Genomic DNA, 16,972 nt, shown 5'->3' on the forward strand with positions numbered 1-16,972 from the left:
CAGTCTCCATGCTGTCAGCGCAGAGCCCAATGTGGGAGTCAAACTCACAAATCCGTAAGATCATGACCTGAGCTGAAACCATGAGTCAGAGGCTTAACCAGCTGGGCCACCCCGGCGCCCCAACAAGGTGGATTTTTAAAATATAACCCAACTATGTACTGTCTAGAAGAAATTTAATTCAAATACAATCCTATAGGTAGGATGAAAGTAACAGAATAGAAAAATATATATCAAGCCAACATTAATTTTTAAAAACTTAATGTAAAAAAAAAAGCAAGAGTGGCTATATAACTATCAAATAAGGTAGACTTCAGAACATTGAAAATCACCAACAAACAGAAGGACATTATATAATGAGAAAAGGGTTACTCCAAGAAGGCACAGCAGTCCTAAATGCATATGTACCAGACAAAACAGCCATATAATATGTGAAGCAAAAAACCAACTGAAAGGATACACAAATCCACACTTACAGCTAGTGACATCAACATACCTCTCTCAATAATTGATACAATAGCTAGACAGAAAATTAGGAAGAATATAAAAGAACTCAATAGCAACATCAACAAAATCTAACCGACATTTATAGAACACTTCACCCAACAACAGCAAATACACATTCTTTTCAAGTACCCAGGGAATGTGTACCATAATACAAACTTCAACAAATACAAAAGAACTGAAATCATACATAGTTCGTTCTCCAACCACAATAACCAAACTATAAATCAATAAGAGAAAGAGAACAAGAAATTTTCCTAACCCTTGTAAACTCAACAATACACTTGTAGAAAAATCTATGGGTCAAGGGGAGACTCAGTGGAAATTTTTAGAAATACATCAAACCAAATTAAAGTGAAAATAAAACATATCAAAAATTGTGAGATACCAGCTAAAAGAAATATATAACACTACGTGCCCAACTCAAGGTTAACACAAATTAGGTATATACAGGCATTTATTGCTTTATTATGATATTTACTTTATTATGGTGTTCTGGAACTGAACCTGCAATATCTCTGAGGTATGCCTATAGTGGTAATGATTGCATAACTCTGTGAATATACTAAAAATCACTAATTTGCACACTTCAAAGTGGTGCATTTTATACTAATTATATCTCAATAAATTTGTTCTAAGAAATGAGCACATAAAGTTTCCAAGAGGAATGAAGTATAACCAGTAAGTTAAAAAAAATATTAAACCAGGGGTACCTGGCTGGCTCAGTCAGTAGAATATGTGAGTCTTGATCTTGGGGTTGTAAGTTCGAGCCTCACATTAGGTGTAGAGTTTACTTAAAATAATAATAATAATGGGGCGCCTGGGTGGCCCAGTCAGTTAAGCATCCAACTCTTGATTTCAGCTCAGGTCATGATCTCGCAGTTTGTGGGATGGAGCCCCACATTGGGCTCTATGCTGACAGTGCAGAGCCTGGTTGGGATTCTCTCGCTCCCTCTCTCTCTCTGCCTCTCCCCTGCTTGCACTGGTGCTTGCTCTCTCTGTCTCTCAAATAAACAAACATTCTTTTTGGGGCGCCTGGGTGGCTCAGTCGGTTAAGCGTCCGACTTCGGCTCAGGTCACAATCTCGCAGTCCGTGAGTTCGAGCCCTGCGTCGGGCTCTGGGCTGATGGCTCAGAGCCTGGAACCTGCTTCCGATTCTGTGTCTCCCCCTCTCTCTGCCCCTCCCCCGTTCATGCTCTGTCTCTCTCTGTCTCAAAAATAAACGTTAAAAAAAAAAATTTTGGGGGCGCCTGGGTGGCGCAGTCGGTTAAGCGTCCGACTTCAGCCAGGTCACGATCTCGCGGTCCGTGAGTTTGAGCCCCGCGTCAGGCTCTGGGCTGATGGCTCAGAGCCTGGAGCCTGTTTCTGATTCTGTGTCTCCCTCTCTCTCTGCCCCTCCCCCGTTCATGCTCTGTCTCTCTCTGTCCCAAAAATAAATAAACGTTAAAAAAAAAAAATTTTTTTTTAAAAAAAAATTTTTTTTTAAATTAATTATAATAACAATAATAATTAAAGCAGAGAAAGAAGATAGGGACAACACCAAGTGTTGGTTGTGAGGGCAACACGGAAGAACACTACCATAAACACAGCTCCCAGTTCACTGGGCCCAGCAGTTTCTGAATGTGTACAATTCCTGACAACTTTGAAAATATGAGAAGGAATTGCATTGTTTTGAATTTAGTGCATTATGTAAAAATTTATTAGTATTATACAGTACTACTTATAATATGTAAAAATATTTGTTCATATTTGCACAATTGAAATTTTCCCCCAAATGCTATAGTACTCTCTTATGCAAGACTCACACACACAGAGACAGACAGATATGCACAGTAAAAAAGTCAGAAAGGAGGGGCACCTGGGTGTCTCAGTCTGTCGAGCATCTGACTTCGGCTCAGGTCATGATTTCACAGTTCTTGAGCTCCAGCCCCACATCAAGCTCATTGCTGTCGGCACAGAGCCTGCTTTGGATCCTCTGCCCCTCTCTCTGCCCCTCCCCTACTCTCACCCTCTCTCTCAAAAATAAATCAAACATTAAAAAATTATTTTTAAAAAAGTCAGAAAGGATAAACACTAAAATAATAACAAAAATTACCGCTATGTCAGTGACTAATATCAGTAGTGGTGCTGAAAGCAAATATTGCTCTGACCTAAAAATCAGGGGTTCTCACACAAGGGCTTGTGGGCCAAATCCAGCCTGTTTTTATCTGGCCTGTGAGCTAAGAATGTTTTTATCTTTCTAAAGGGTCATTAAAAAATATGTTCTAGAAATATTATGTGGCCCAGAAACCTAAAATATTTACTGTATGGGTTTTCAGAGAAAAAGGCTGCTGACCCTTGATCTAAACCATTATTTTCTTAAGGCACCTGGTGGCTCAGGCGGTTGACGTCTGACTCTTAGATTTCACCTCTGCTCATGATGCCAGGGTCATGGGATCCAGCCCCACATCGGGCTCCAAGTGAAGCCTGCTGAAGATTCTCTCCCTCTTCCCCTCTCTCCCCGCTTGTGCGCTCTCTCTAAAAAAAAATAATAAAGTAAAATAAATTTTAATAGAGAGAGAGCTGCCTGGGTAGTTTAGTCAGTTAAGCAGTTGACTTCGGCTCAGGTCATGATCTCATTGTTCATGAGTTCAAGCCCTACATTGTCTGCACTGACAGTGTGGAGCCTACTTGGGATTCTCTTGCTCTACCTTTCTCTCTGCCCCTCCCCATCTCTCTCAAAATAAAAAAATAAACTTTAAAAAATAAAAATAATAATTGGGAATGCAAGCTGGTGCAGCCACTCTGGAAAACAGTATGGAGGTTCCTCAAAAAACTAAAAATAGAACTACCCTTCGGCCCAGCAATTGCACTACTAGGCATTTATCCACAGGATACAGGTGTGCTGTTTCGAAGGGACACATGCACCCCCATGTTTATAGCAGCACTATCAACAATAGCCAAAGTATGGAAAGAGCCCAAATGTCCATCGATGGATGAATGGATAAAGAAGATGTAGTATATATATACAATGGAGTTATTACTTGGCAATCAAAAAGAATGAAATCTTGCCATTTGCAACTATGTGGATGGAGCTGGAGGGTACTATGCTAAGTGAAATTAGTCAGAGAAAGACAAATATCATATGACTTCACTCATATGAGGACTTTAAGAGACAAAACAGATGACCATAAGGAAGGGAAACAAAAAGATATATATAAAAACAGGGAGGGGGACAAAACAGAAGAGACTCTTAAATATGGAAAACAAATGGAGGGTTACTGGAGTGATTGTGGGAGGAGGGATGGGCTAAATGAGTAAGGGGCACTAAAGGAATCTACTCCTGAAATCATTGTTGCACTATATGCTAACTAATTTGGATGTAAACTTAAAAAAAAATAAAAAATAAAACAAGTTAAAAAAATATATCTTCTAGCTAAAAAAAATAAATAAATAAAAAATAAAAGTAATAAAATTAAAAAAATAAAAAATAAATAAAGAGAAGCCAGAATGTATGTGAAATCTTCTGGCTTAAAAAAAATAATTAATTTTAAAAAGTTATTTTCTTAACAAAGATTATGTTGTTAATTCTCTGTAAAATTGAAAACTAATAATATTTTGGGGCGCCTGGGTGGCTCAGTCGGTTAAGCGGCCGATTTCGGCTCAGGTCATGATCTCGTAGTCCGTGAGTTTGAGCCCCGCGTCGGTCTCTGTGCTGACAGCTCAGAGCCTGGAGCCTGTTTCAGATTCTGTGTCTCCCTCTCTCTGATCCTCCCCCGCTCATGCTCTGTCTCTCTCTGTCTCAAAAATAAATAAAACGTTAAAAAAAAATTAAAAAAAAAAACGAATATTTTATATACAGTATTAGTTTGCAGCAGCAACAGATTGTTTTACCTTAGTGTGAAAGGTTGTATGCCTAGATTTAGGAGCAGCTTTTGGAGGAAAGAGAATTTTGGGTAACAGGCTCAGAGATCAGAAAATTCAGGACTCCCTCAAATCTCATGGATATGAGGCAGGAGGTCCCTCTGGATTATCTGCCCTTTGGGCTATCCACTCACTTTCTCCATAAAAGGAAAATCATATGGGAAAGTCACCTTTTTCAGCAAGAGACAGGCTGCTTGGAGTGGGGTCAGCAAGATAACTCTGCAACCTTGGGGGAGTCTCCATTGACCTGGATTCCAAGCCAGCATTTTCTAGGGAAGTTCAAAAAAACACCACAAAAAACTAAACAAAAAACAAGCCTGACCAAAACAATATAAGCCTGACCAGCTATGTATTTATTTAAAACTAAACACACACACACACACACACACACACACACACACACACACACACCTCTTCATGGTAGGATATATTACATAGCTGTAGGCCAATACTCCTAAAAATGTCTAGTAAAGCCCATATAAACAACAAAAATATATTTAAAGGTATCCAACAGTTGTGGAAGCAACAAGGATAAGGGAAAACAAAACTTCAGAACAGAAAGAATCAGGAGGAGGTACAAAGCAACAATACTTTTAGCAGTGGTATACTATCGCTGGAATCACAAATTCAAGAGCCTCTACTAAGAGGCTAATGAGATGAGGCCAAAAGGCAGAATGAAGTTTTTCTCAGTCTTGCAGTGCTTAGAAAATAAAGACTTTCTGGGTGAGGTTACCTAAAAACAAAACAGGCAAGATATGAAAACCCTAGAGAAGGTAGTGAATTGTTCTTTGGGATCTAAACCCACTTTTAATCCAGGACCACTTACCAATTCTGGCACAGATAAAGGTTGAAAATAAGGCTTGAGCCCCTGCAGAAAGCAGTTGTTGAGGACAGAGATTTAGCATTCATGAAGGGCTGGAGTTAAAAGCATGTCTTTAAATATATAAAATGTCTCAAGATAAGTACCAAGTTTGAAACTCTATGAGAAGACTTAAAATTTGTTAAGGGCAAAATTGAATAATTAAACAAGACCACAAATAGGCACCAGAGGTTAGGACTTTATCATATCTCTTAGGGTAACTTTATTCAACCCATAACAATTGTAAATGACAAGAATCAGTCACTTGAGGACAGAGCAACAGAATTTGCCCATCTGAACCAGAGAGAAAATACGCTGAAAGGGGGAAAAAAGAAGAACAAAGCCTTAGGGCCCTCATCTGTGTGTTTAAAAAAATAATGGCTAAAAACTTCCCCAAACTGACAAAGACAAATCTAAATGGAAGATACTAATCAACCCCCCCAAAAATCTATGCTTGGACACATCACAATTAAACTTCTGAAAGCTAAAGAAAGAACCCTGAAAGCAGCCAGAAACAGTACTTCACCCACAGAACACCAATTTGAATGATGGTGGATTTCTTATCTGAGATCATGGAGGCCAGAAGGAATTGTCACATTATTCAAAAGTTCATAGGAAAATACATCGTAAATTCTTTATCTGCTTTGAAACCCTCCTTCAGGAACAAAAAAGAAATAAAGAAATTCTCACATGAAAGAAAACTGATAGAATTTGTTGTAAGGAGACCCACCATTAAAGAATGACTAAAGAAGGGGCACCTGGATGGCTCAGTTGGTTAAGTGTCCGACTTCGGCTCAGGTCTTGATCTCATGGTTTGTGAGTTCAAGCCCCACACTGGGCTCCGTGCTGACAACCCAGTGCTCCAGACTCCATGTCTCCTCTCTCTCTTCCCCTCCCATTTTCACACTCTGTCTCTCCCTCTCAAAAATAAACATTAAAAAAAAAATTTTTTTTTAAGAATGGCTAAAGAATAAACTATCCTTTACTCATAAGCTTTATAATTCATATTTCATGGTTGAAACAAGTTTTTTTTTCTTTTTTTTTTTCAACGTTTTTATTTTATTTTTGGGACAGAGAGAGACAGAGCATGAGCGGAGGAGGGGCAGAGAGAGAGGGAGACACAGAATCGGAAACAGGCTCCAGGCTCCGAGCCATCAGCCCAGAGCCTGACGCGGGGCTCGAACTCACGGACCGCAAGATCGTGACCTGGCTGAAGTCAGACGCTTAACCGACTGCGCCACCCAGGCGCCCCTGAAACAAGTTTTAATACCATGTTGATGCAGGGAAATTAAAAAGATCACATGAAGGACTACATTTTGCTGCTTTTCCTGCTTCTATTCTTGCTAGGACCTGCACCTTTGCCCTACACATGCCTTATTGTACAATGTATGTCCTTATAAGGTCAAGGAGTTAATGGTTTCTTTGGAGTCTTCCAGCACTATAGATAACATCTAAGGAGTGACCAGGAAGGGTCCTCATGTAGTTTTCCAGACCACTGACTCACGGAGACCCCTGGCCCCAGGGCATAAGTGACCTATGGAGAACATCTACACACTGTTTTAACCAGTTCCTGGAAGCCTGAGGAAGACAAGTACTACAGTCCTCAGCAAAAATCCCAGACCCCAAGCAAAGAAGAGATTCACTCTCCTTTCAATGTCTCCCAGACACTCTATCTGCTCTCTTTCTATGTCTTCAATAAACTCTGTTCTCATCTCTTCTCAGCTCATGTTTGATTTCTATCCTGTGCAAAGCCAAGGACCGTCTTGGCTGGTCCATGTGAGATCCTCCTCTGGGTCCTTGGACTCAGCCTGCCTGCATCAAAGTGATCCTCAAGATAATAATATTTAAAAGTAGGGAAGGTAAAAAACAACTAAATGGAAGTAAGGTTTCCATATTTAACACTAAATGGTAAAATGCTGACATCAGTCAATGGTGATAAACATTCAGTTATGTATATATTGATATCAGGAGCAACTACTACAAAAATTGACACCTACAGCTGTTAGAAGCAGTTAGTTGGGTTCTAACAGGACGCCTGGAGTCCAATGAAGAGGAAGTCATGGTCAGCTATCAAGAAAGTCAGAGGCCTGTCCCTGCAGGGCCACAAGGCCACAAGAAGCTGGATCAAACCAGGCAGGCCTAAGATGGCAGGTGCCATGACAGTATGAGAAGTAAATGAGATGATTCATTTTCAGAAATACCAAATAAAAGCTGTGCTGTCTACTTTACAACAGGTTTACAACCTATTAGAAATATATACCAATCATCGCCCCCCAAAATGGAGTCCCAAACCCTTAGACACTTCACTTCCTGATTCTTCTTCCCTACCCATTTCTGGGGCTTATTTTCATAGGCTTTGCAATGAGCATGTGCCAAAGAACTGAAGTCTCTGCATCACCTCAAAGAATGTATTTTTTGCCTTACATGGTCATAGGCAAATTCCGAGTAAGGCTGTAACCTCTATAGTACTCAGCCAATGAGGAATCAGGGAAGGGATGTGCATGCTAGGAGATAAATTGCCTGCTGTAACTGCACAGCCCCACCCCCCCCACCCCAACCCCCCCCATCCCCCACCCCCCCACCCCCACCCCCACCCCGCGCCCTGCAATATGCCTGTCCATCAGACGCCTGCTCTTGCAAGAACATTGATTAAAGCCTTGCTTCACTGTGCTCTGAATCTCCGTTTCTCTCCTTTGGTAGGGTCACACTGGGCTTCTCACAACAGGAACCCCTGATCAAATAAGGAAGAAAAGTGCAAAACCTTGTTTCCAAAATATCCCTACCTCAGGTAATGAATATTCCATCCCTTGTTGACAACTGTCAATAAAAGATAGAAACCCAAACCCCAGGGCGCACAGCTCTATCTGTCTTGAACTTAGGTGCTCTCACATCTCAAGAGTATACTTTCTCTTTAATAAACTTTTCCATTTGTGCCCCCTTGTCTGCTGTGTTGTGTCTGTCCTTGAATTCTTTCTCATGAGGAGGCCAAGAGGATTTGGTGACATCTTTGGGATGGGCTGGGTTGGGGTCTCAGGACCCAGGATCTCGATCCCAGTTCACCCAGCAACACAGCTACAGCAAAGAGTAAATGCAACCTAACCCCTAGACAGATAAATGTTAAGACCATACACTAAAGGCCTATTTCCCTCAGCTCCTCAGTTGTGATGATTTTGTGAAAACTTGACTCAGCTAAAGGATGCCCACACATCTGGCAAAACATTATTTGTGGGTGTGTCTGTAAGAGTGTTCCAGAAGAAGGGCGCCTGGGTGGCTCCATCGGTTGGACTTCTGACTTCAGCTCAGGTCATGATCTCATGGTTCGTGAGTTTGAGCCCCGCATCGGGCTCTGTGCTGACAGCTTGGAGCCTGGACCCTGCTTCGGATTCTGTGACTCCCTCTCTCTCTGCCCCTCCCCCGTTTGCACTCTGTCTTTGTCTCTCTCAAAAATAAATAAAACGTTTAAAAAAAAATTTTTTTAACTAAAAAAAAAAAACAAAAAAAACAAAAAAGTGTTCCAGAAGAGATTGTCATTTGAATAGGCAGACTGAGTAAAAGATCACCCTCACCAATGCAGGTGGGTATCACCCAATAGGCCTGAACAGAACAAAAAGGTGGAGGAAGGGTGCTCTTTTTGACTGAGCTGGGATATCCATCCTCTTCCCACCCTCAGACATCAGCACTCCCAGCTCTTAGGTCGTCAGACTTGGACAGAAATACACCACTGGCTTTCCTGATTCTCCAGCTTATAGATAGCAGATCATAGGACTTCTTGCCTCTATAATTGTATGAGTCAACTCCTATAATAGATCTCCTCTTATATATACCTACCTATATCCTATTGGTTCTGTTTCTCTGGATAACTCTAATGTACCAGTACATCATGTTCATATTTCAATAAAAAGAAGGTGGGGATAGCAGAGTCACTGGCATTTTGGTGGTAACTGAAACCAGCAATGAATCAGATGGCTTAAAGGAAAGATACTAAGGAGGTCAAAGGGCAAATACAAGATCTGAGAAAACTTCACTCAGAAGCCTGGAAGAACAGGTCATGAAAAATGAAAAAGAATTATCTGGAAGGTAAAAATAAAACTGGCAACCCACATTGAACACACAGTTCTTCACTTGTGGAAAATAAACACAAAATGAAAAAGCAGAGATATTTTATGGAAACCAAAGGCACAACAGTAAGAATTAAGATAATCTAAACAACTAAACATGAAAAAACCAAAATCACAACAAAAGGGGTGCCTGGGTGGCTCAGTTAAGCGTCCAACTTCAGCTCAGGTCATGATCTCACAGTCTATGGGTTCAAGCCCCCCATTGGGCTCTGTGCTGACAGCTCAGAGCCTGGAGCTTGCTTTGGATTCTGTCTCCCTCTCTCTCTGCCCCTGCCCTGCTCATTCTCTCTCTCTCTCTCTCTCAAAAATAAATAGGGGCGCCTGGGTGGCGCAGTCGGTTAAGCGTCCGACTTCAGCCAGGTCACGATCTCGCGGTCCGTGAGTTCGAGCCCCGCGTCAGGCTCTGGGCTGATGGCTCAGAGCCTGGAGCCTGTTTCCGATTCTGTGTCTCCCTCTCTCTCTGCCCCTCCCTCGTTCATGCTCTGTCTCTCTCTGTCCCAAAAATAAATAAACGTTGAAAAAAAAATTTTAAAAAAAAAAATAAATAAATAAATAAATAAATAAACATTTAAAAAATCATGAAAAATGGAAGAAAATCTGCTTTTAATTCCAATGGCACTCAATATAGATATAGATAGATACAAAAAACCCTGTTTAAAGTAAGAATTGATATCAATTACATGGAGTCATCAAAGAACAAGTTCTCAAAAGTTAAAAATTGACAGGTAAATTATGAAAACTAAAACTCTCAACTGAAGGCTTGAAACAGAGTGAACATAACTGACCAATCGTACAAATCTCCTAGAGCATATGACAAAGGAAAGTGACTGCCAAGTACACATGGGAGGTCCCAAGAAGACTGAGCCTTCTTTCCTGGGCATTTAAAATAGTAACAGACTCTGGTCCAAATGGCCACATAGAAGGCTCCTGAAGTCACCTGCTCCAATCAACATACTGAATCTACAACAACGTACAATTCCTCTGAAAGAAATTCAGAACCTAGCTGAGTGACTCCTTCATAAGCAGTGAACAAGAAAATACCCACATCGAATTGGATAGGAAACACTGATACGTAGCTCACCATAAACCCCACTCATGGTATGGTGCTAATATAATCAAGAGTGAACTCCCAACTCCAAGCTTTTCCATGAGGAGCAAAGGTTTAGACCCCACATCTAGTGCCTCAACTCTTAAGATACCTACCTGTACAGGCCCCCAAAACACCAAGCTCTGAAAGCCAACAGTGCTTGCTTCCATAAGAGCTACAAAACTATAGGGATGCCTGAGTGGCTCAGTCAGTTGAGCGTCCAACTTTGACTCATGTCATGATCTCACGGTTCGTGTGTTCGAGCCCCACATGGGCTTGCTGCTGGCAGTGCAAGGCCTGCTTCGGATCCTCTGTCCCTCTCTCTGTGTCCCTCCTCCGCTCATGCTCTCTTTCTCTCTCAAAAATAAATAAAAACGTTTAAAAAAAAGATTTTAAAAAAGAACCACAAGACTATAAAGCAAACAAAGAACAGTTCTTAACAGCCTCCTGAGATGCTAAAGCTATCATCCCACGTCTCCATGCAGAAAGAACAAGATCTCCCAGTCTTTTTCCAAAAGAGGCCCATTTGCATACTTTTGCTACTTGAAGGCCAGGCGTCTACTTTAGCAGGCAGTTAACTGGATCCTCCCAGAAAGCCAGAGAAACCATGACACCACCTCCACCTTCTCCCTAAAACCCACCGCAAAGAGCCAGTATCTGCCTGGCAGGACCCTGGATATTATCTGGCACCCCAGCTTTCATGGTTACTGCCCAAGTGACAAGCCCCCAGATCACCTGGCTCTGACAGTCACCGGGACTTACATTCATGAGACTCACAGGACTATAGCAAACAAACAGCTCTAAACAGGTGTAGGACAATCCATCCCCATGAGTATATACCCAAGCCTGGCACAGAGGGAGCATTAAAAAAAGCCCATCTCCAATTTCTCCCTGGAAAGGGCCTAACTACATACTTTCCCAGCTGCTGCCTGATGGGTCAGCTTCCAATAAGCCTGCATCTAGGTGCCAACTGAGATCCTTGCCTTTGGTACACTGACAGTTCTTGGCACGCCCTTAACTACCAGGAGCCACTGAAAACAAAGGCAGCTTAGACAACACAAAGGTCTAAGATACCTGAGTGCTGGTGAGGCTGCGGAGAAAAGGGAATCCTTGTGTACTATTGGTAGAAATATTAATTGGTGCAGCCACTATGGAAAACAGCATGGAAGATGCTCAAAAAATTAAAAATATGGGAGCGCCTGGGTGACTTGGTCAGTTAAGCCTCCAACTTCGGCTCAGGTCATGATCTCACAGCTTGTGAGTTTGAGTCCCGCGTCAGGTTTTGTGCAGACAGCTTGGAGCCTGGAGCCTGCCTCAGATTCTTTGTCCCCCTTCTTCTGCCCCTCCATCGCTCGTGCTCTGTCTCTCTCTCAAAAATAAACATTAAAAAAACTTTTTTAAAAATTAAAAATATGATCCAGCAATCCCACTTCTGGGTACATATCCAAAGGGAAAGAACACAGGATATTGTAGAGATACCTATACTCCCATATCCACTGCAGCATTACCCACAATGGCCAAGATACAGAAACAACCTAAGTTGTCCATCAACAGATGAACGGACAAAGATGTGGAGTATACATACATACACTAAGGACTATGATTCAGCCATGAGAAAGAAGGAAATCTTCCTATTTGGGACAACATGGATAGATTCTGAAATCATTATCATGCTGGATGAAGTAAGTCAGACAGAGAAAGACAAATAAACATAGCCCAGCATCGTGTATACGTGGAATCTTAAAAAAGTCAAACTCCAGAACCAAAGGTAGAAAAGTGACTGCCAGGGGCTGGCGGGTAGTGGAAATAGGGAGAGTTTGGTAAAAGGTTACAAATTTTCAGCTGTAAGATGAAGTGAGGATCTAATGTACAACATGGTAACTATAGCTGTTAACGCTATCCCATGTAATTGAAATTTGCTAAGAGAGGAGAACTTAAATGTTTTCACCAGAAAGTAAAACCAAATAAGTATGTGAGGGAACAGATGTAACAAACAATTAACTAGATGGGGAAATACTTTCACAATGTACATGTACATCAAATCACATTTTTTGTTGTTGTTAAAGTTTCTATTTTTCGGTAATCTCTACACCCAACATGGGGCTTGAACTCACAATCCTTGAGATCAAGAGTTTCAGGCTCTTCCAACCAGGTGCCCCTCCACTTTAAATATCTTACAATTGTATTTGTCAATTATACCTCAAAAAAACAGAGCACATTTAAACATAAAATAAATACAATGAAATAGTAACAGTGTTCCAGCTGATGAGAATACCAGGACCCTGGCCCAATACAAGACTGAAAGTTAATCGTAAGATTACAAAATGCTTCCCTCTCTACAACTTCCCACCACATCAACAGGCTCCAGGGCAGTAACAACAGATAACAGATGAAAAAGCTATACAGTTTCAAGACCAAACCGAGAAGGCCAAAGTCAAGAGGGGAATCAAAAACAAGGGCACTTAGGGGTGCCTGGGTGGCTTAGTTGGTTAAGCATCGGACTCTTGATTTTGACTCAGGCTATGATCTTATGAGATCAAGCCCCATGTTGGCTCCTCGCTGTCAGCTTGGGATACTCTCTCTCCCTCTGTCTCTGGCCTTCCCTGCCCATGTATGTTCATATGCACGTGTGCTCCAGGGCAAGCTCTTTCTCAAAATAAATAAATAAAAATTAAACAAACAAAAAAAAAAGGACAGTAAAGACATTTGAAGACTCTGGTACCTACAGCTGTTTAAAAAACATTAAACATTGCCCATCTCCTAGCCAAATTAACATAAATCCTCACATTACAAACCCATTTATCTCAGTTCTGTTACAGGATACATGTCCAGCTTTCAAAAAAATTGCAAAGCATATCAAAAAGCAAGAAAAAAAGCACACAGAAGAGACAAAGTAGTCATCAGAACCAGACTCAGATACAACACAGATGTTGGAACTACGACACAGGGAGTTTAAAATAACTATGATTAATATGTTAGAGAGTTGAATGAAAAAATTAGACAATATTCAAGAACAAACGAGTAATATATGCAGAGAAATAGAAATTCCAAGAAAAAAAAGGAAATGCTAGAATTCAAAGCCACAGTAATAGAATTGAGGAATGCCTTTGATGGGCACATCACAAGGAAAAAACCAGTGAACTTAAAAATAGGTCAATAAAAACTACACAAACTGAAATGTGAACAGAAAGAGGATGAAAAAAATAGCACATCCAAGAACTGTGGGTCAACATCAAAAGGTATAATATATGCATAAGTAGAGTGCCAGAAGCAGAACAGAGGCAGTATCTGAAGTAACAATGACCAAAAAATTCCAAAATTAATGACAGATTCAGGAAGTTCAGACAATACCAAGTGGGAAAAATACCAAGAAAACCACATCTAGTCACATCATATTTAAACCGCAGAAAATCAAAGACAAAGGGGAAAATCCTGAAAGAAGCAAAGAAGTGGGAGGTGGGGGAAGGCCGGGGGGAGGGGGGTGCACCTTACCTACAAAGGAACAATGATAAGAATTACAATAGACTTCTCAGAATCCATGCAAGCAAGAAGAATGGAGTGAAATATCTAAAGCTTTGAAAGAAGATACAGCCAGGCACGCCTGGGTGGCTCAGTTGGTTAAATGGTTAAGCATCTGACTCTTGATTTTGGCTCAGGTCCTGATCCCAGGGTCCTGAGATTGAGCCGTCTGTGGAGCCTGCTTAAGATTCTCTCTCTTTCCCTCTGCCCCTCCCCCTGCTCATGTTCCCACGGGGCACACACATCCTCAGGAAGGAAGAAAGGAAGGAAGGAAGGAAGGAAGGAAGGAAGGAAGGAAGGAAGGAAGGGCCACCAACCTAGAATAAAAAAGATGCACCGAGGCATACATTTATATAACACTGAATGACAAAGATAAACTCTTATAAGCTTCCAGATGAAAGAACACTGACTCACAAAGTAAAGAGATATATCCTAACTTTAGATTTCTCCTCTGCAGTGGTGAAAGCAAAAACACAATTAGATTATGAGAAAGAATTTCAACGCAGAAATGCTATACACAAATAAATTGCTTTTCATATGGCAGGCCCCAAATCAGATATGTTCAAACGGGCAGGGCCTCAAAGAATAAATCACCTATGGGATCTCTGCAGAGAAAATGCTGAGGAGATACAAATAAGACGCCAAACAAGTCTCAAGCAAGGGGAAGGTGAAGAGGAGGGGAAGGAGTGGGAAACAACAGATCTTGTTGGTGATACACAGCTACAACTAGATGGATAATATTAACGTGATTTGAAATGTACCACGTAATGTTAAAGACTTGTTGAAACAGAAGAGACTCTCCGTAAGGAAGGACCAATAATACACTGATAAGTTAGCAAAATGAAGGAGTCTGGGTATGGGGTGCAGGAGACCAAAGCTTTCTAAGATCGTCTAAGAGGGGCTGGAGGAGGAAGGGTAGCAGTTGCTACACCACGGAGCAGCAGAAGAGCCATGAAGCTTAATCCTGATGTGTCAGTAGATATGCGCTCAGTTATAATATTCAGCAGTAAGTTGGTAACTGTGAGAATTAAGAATCAGAAGTCTACCAGATTAACAAAGAAGAAAGATTAAACACTAAGAAGTTTGAACAAGCCAGAAAAAGTAAAGTTTCTGAAAATGTACAATTAGTAGCATAAAATTGTGGTATATATTTGTGTTATGCTAAAATATAATATTTAGCAAACTAAGATGGATATATAAAACCAAATATATGGATTATTGCAGAAAATGTGAATGGATATATTTCTTATCCAAGACGGATTGACATGGTGATCAAAAAAACCAAAATGCTGACATTTGTTGTTTATAAAAAAATAAATCTGAAAGTGATAAGGAATGGTGAAAAATGAAGGAATGAAGAAAATGTTACAAAAAAATGCAAATAAAAGGGAGGCAAGCATGGCTTTATTTATATCAGGTTAACTACAATGTATAGCCTTTACTTTCAGTAGGGCAAAGACAGACATCATATGATGATGATAAATGACAAAAATTAATCAACATTTAAGTTAAATCTACATGCATCCAAACAGGTTTTTTTGTTTTTTTTTTTTAATTTTTTTTCAACGTTTATTTATTTTTGGGACAGAGAGAGACAGAGCATGAATGGGCGAGGGGCAGAGAGAGAGGGAGACACAGAATCGGAAACAGGCTCCAGGCTCTGAGCCATCAGCCCAGGGCCCGACGCGGGGCTCGAACTCACGGACCGCGAGATCGTGACCTGGCTGAAGTCGGACGCTTAACCGACTGCGCCACCCAGGCGCCCCCAAACAGGTTTTTAAAAACTGCCATAATTACAGAATAATTTGGTTAAAGAAAACAAACAAACCACAATTACAGTGAGAGACAATATATCTCTATCAATAAGAAAGGACAAGTATCGGGGCACCTGGGTGGCTCAGTTGGTTAAGCGTCCGACTTCAGCTCAGATCACGATCTCACAGTTCGTGAGTTCGAGCCCTGCGTCAGGCTCTGTGCTGACAGCTCAGAGCCTGGAGCCTGCTTCACATTCTGTGTCTCCCTCTCTCTCTGCCCCTTCCCTGCTCATGCTGTGTCTCTCTCTGTCTCAAAATTAAATAAACATTAAAAAAAAATTAAAAAAAAAAAAGGACAAGTATCAAATGGAGTTTATTTAACCCTTGTGTCAGGTAATAAATGACAACTAAAATTCAACAGGCACTTATTTGGAAGAGTACCTTTCACAGAATATTTTAAATATATATTATTTCATATTCAGGGCAAACCTATAACATAGGTATTATTTCCCCCCAATTAACAGATAGGAACATTAAGACAGAAAAAAGTTATCGACTTTCTAAGGTCATCCTTAACTGGAATCGGGTCATCTGACGATAAAGATCCACTTATAATTGTTCTGTTATACTGTGATTTCAGAGAAAATATTATTAAATTATATAAATTCTATAAAATAGGTTTTATAACCTACTTTGTCTGATTATGACATATAAAACCAAAATGAAAAATATAATCTCTACCAAAAAGTCATTAACTCATGAGATGGTCTCCAAATTAAAAACTAGGTCAAAGAAAAGTAACCAACATCCAAATTACTAATTTCCTAGAAAAGAACAAAGTGGGCACTTCTTGTTTTGTTTAATGTTTATGTATTTATTTTGAGAGAGAGCACAGGAGCACAAGCAAGGAAGGGTGTGGGGCGGGGAGGGGTGGAGACAGAGAATCCCAAGCAGGCTCCATGCTGTCAGTGCAAAGCTCTGCATGGGGCTTGAACTCACAAACTGTGAGATCATGACCTGAGCTGAAAACAAAAATTGGACACTTAACCAACTGAGCCACACAGGTGGCTCACCCCATTTAATGATTTTCAACACTATGTGCCACTGTCCTAGGTACTTGGGATACAACAGTGAAAAACAAAATTCACCTCCTCTAGCCTTCGGGGGTTGGTGGGGGGGGCGGTTTACATTGATTCAGAAAGGGGAAAACAGAGGGTAAACTATATAATAA

The sequence above is a fragment of the Prionailurus viverrinus genome, chromosome D2, assembly GCF_022837055.1.
Source record: "Prionailurus viverrinus isolate Anna chromosome D2, UM_Priviv_1.0, whole genome shotgun sequence".
Classification (NCBI taxonomy): domain Eukaryota; kingdom Metazoa; phylum Chordata; class Mammalia; order Carnivora; family Felidae; genus Prionailurus; species Prionailurus viverrinus.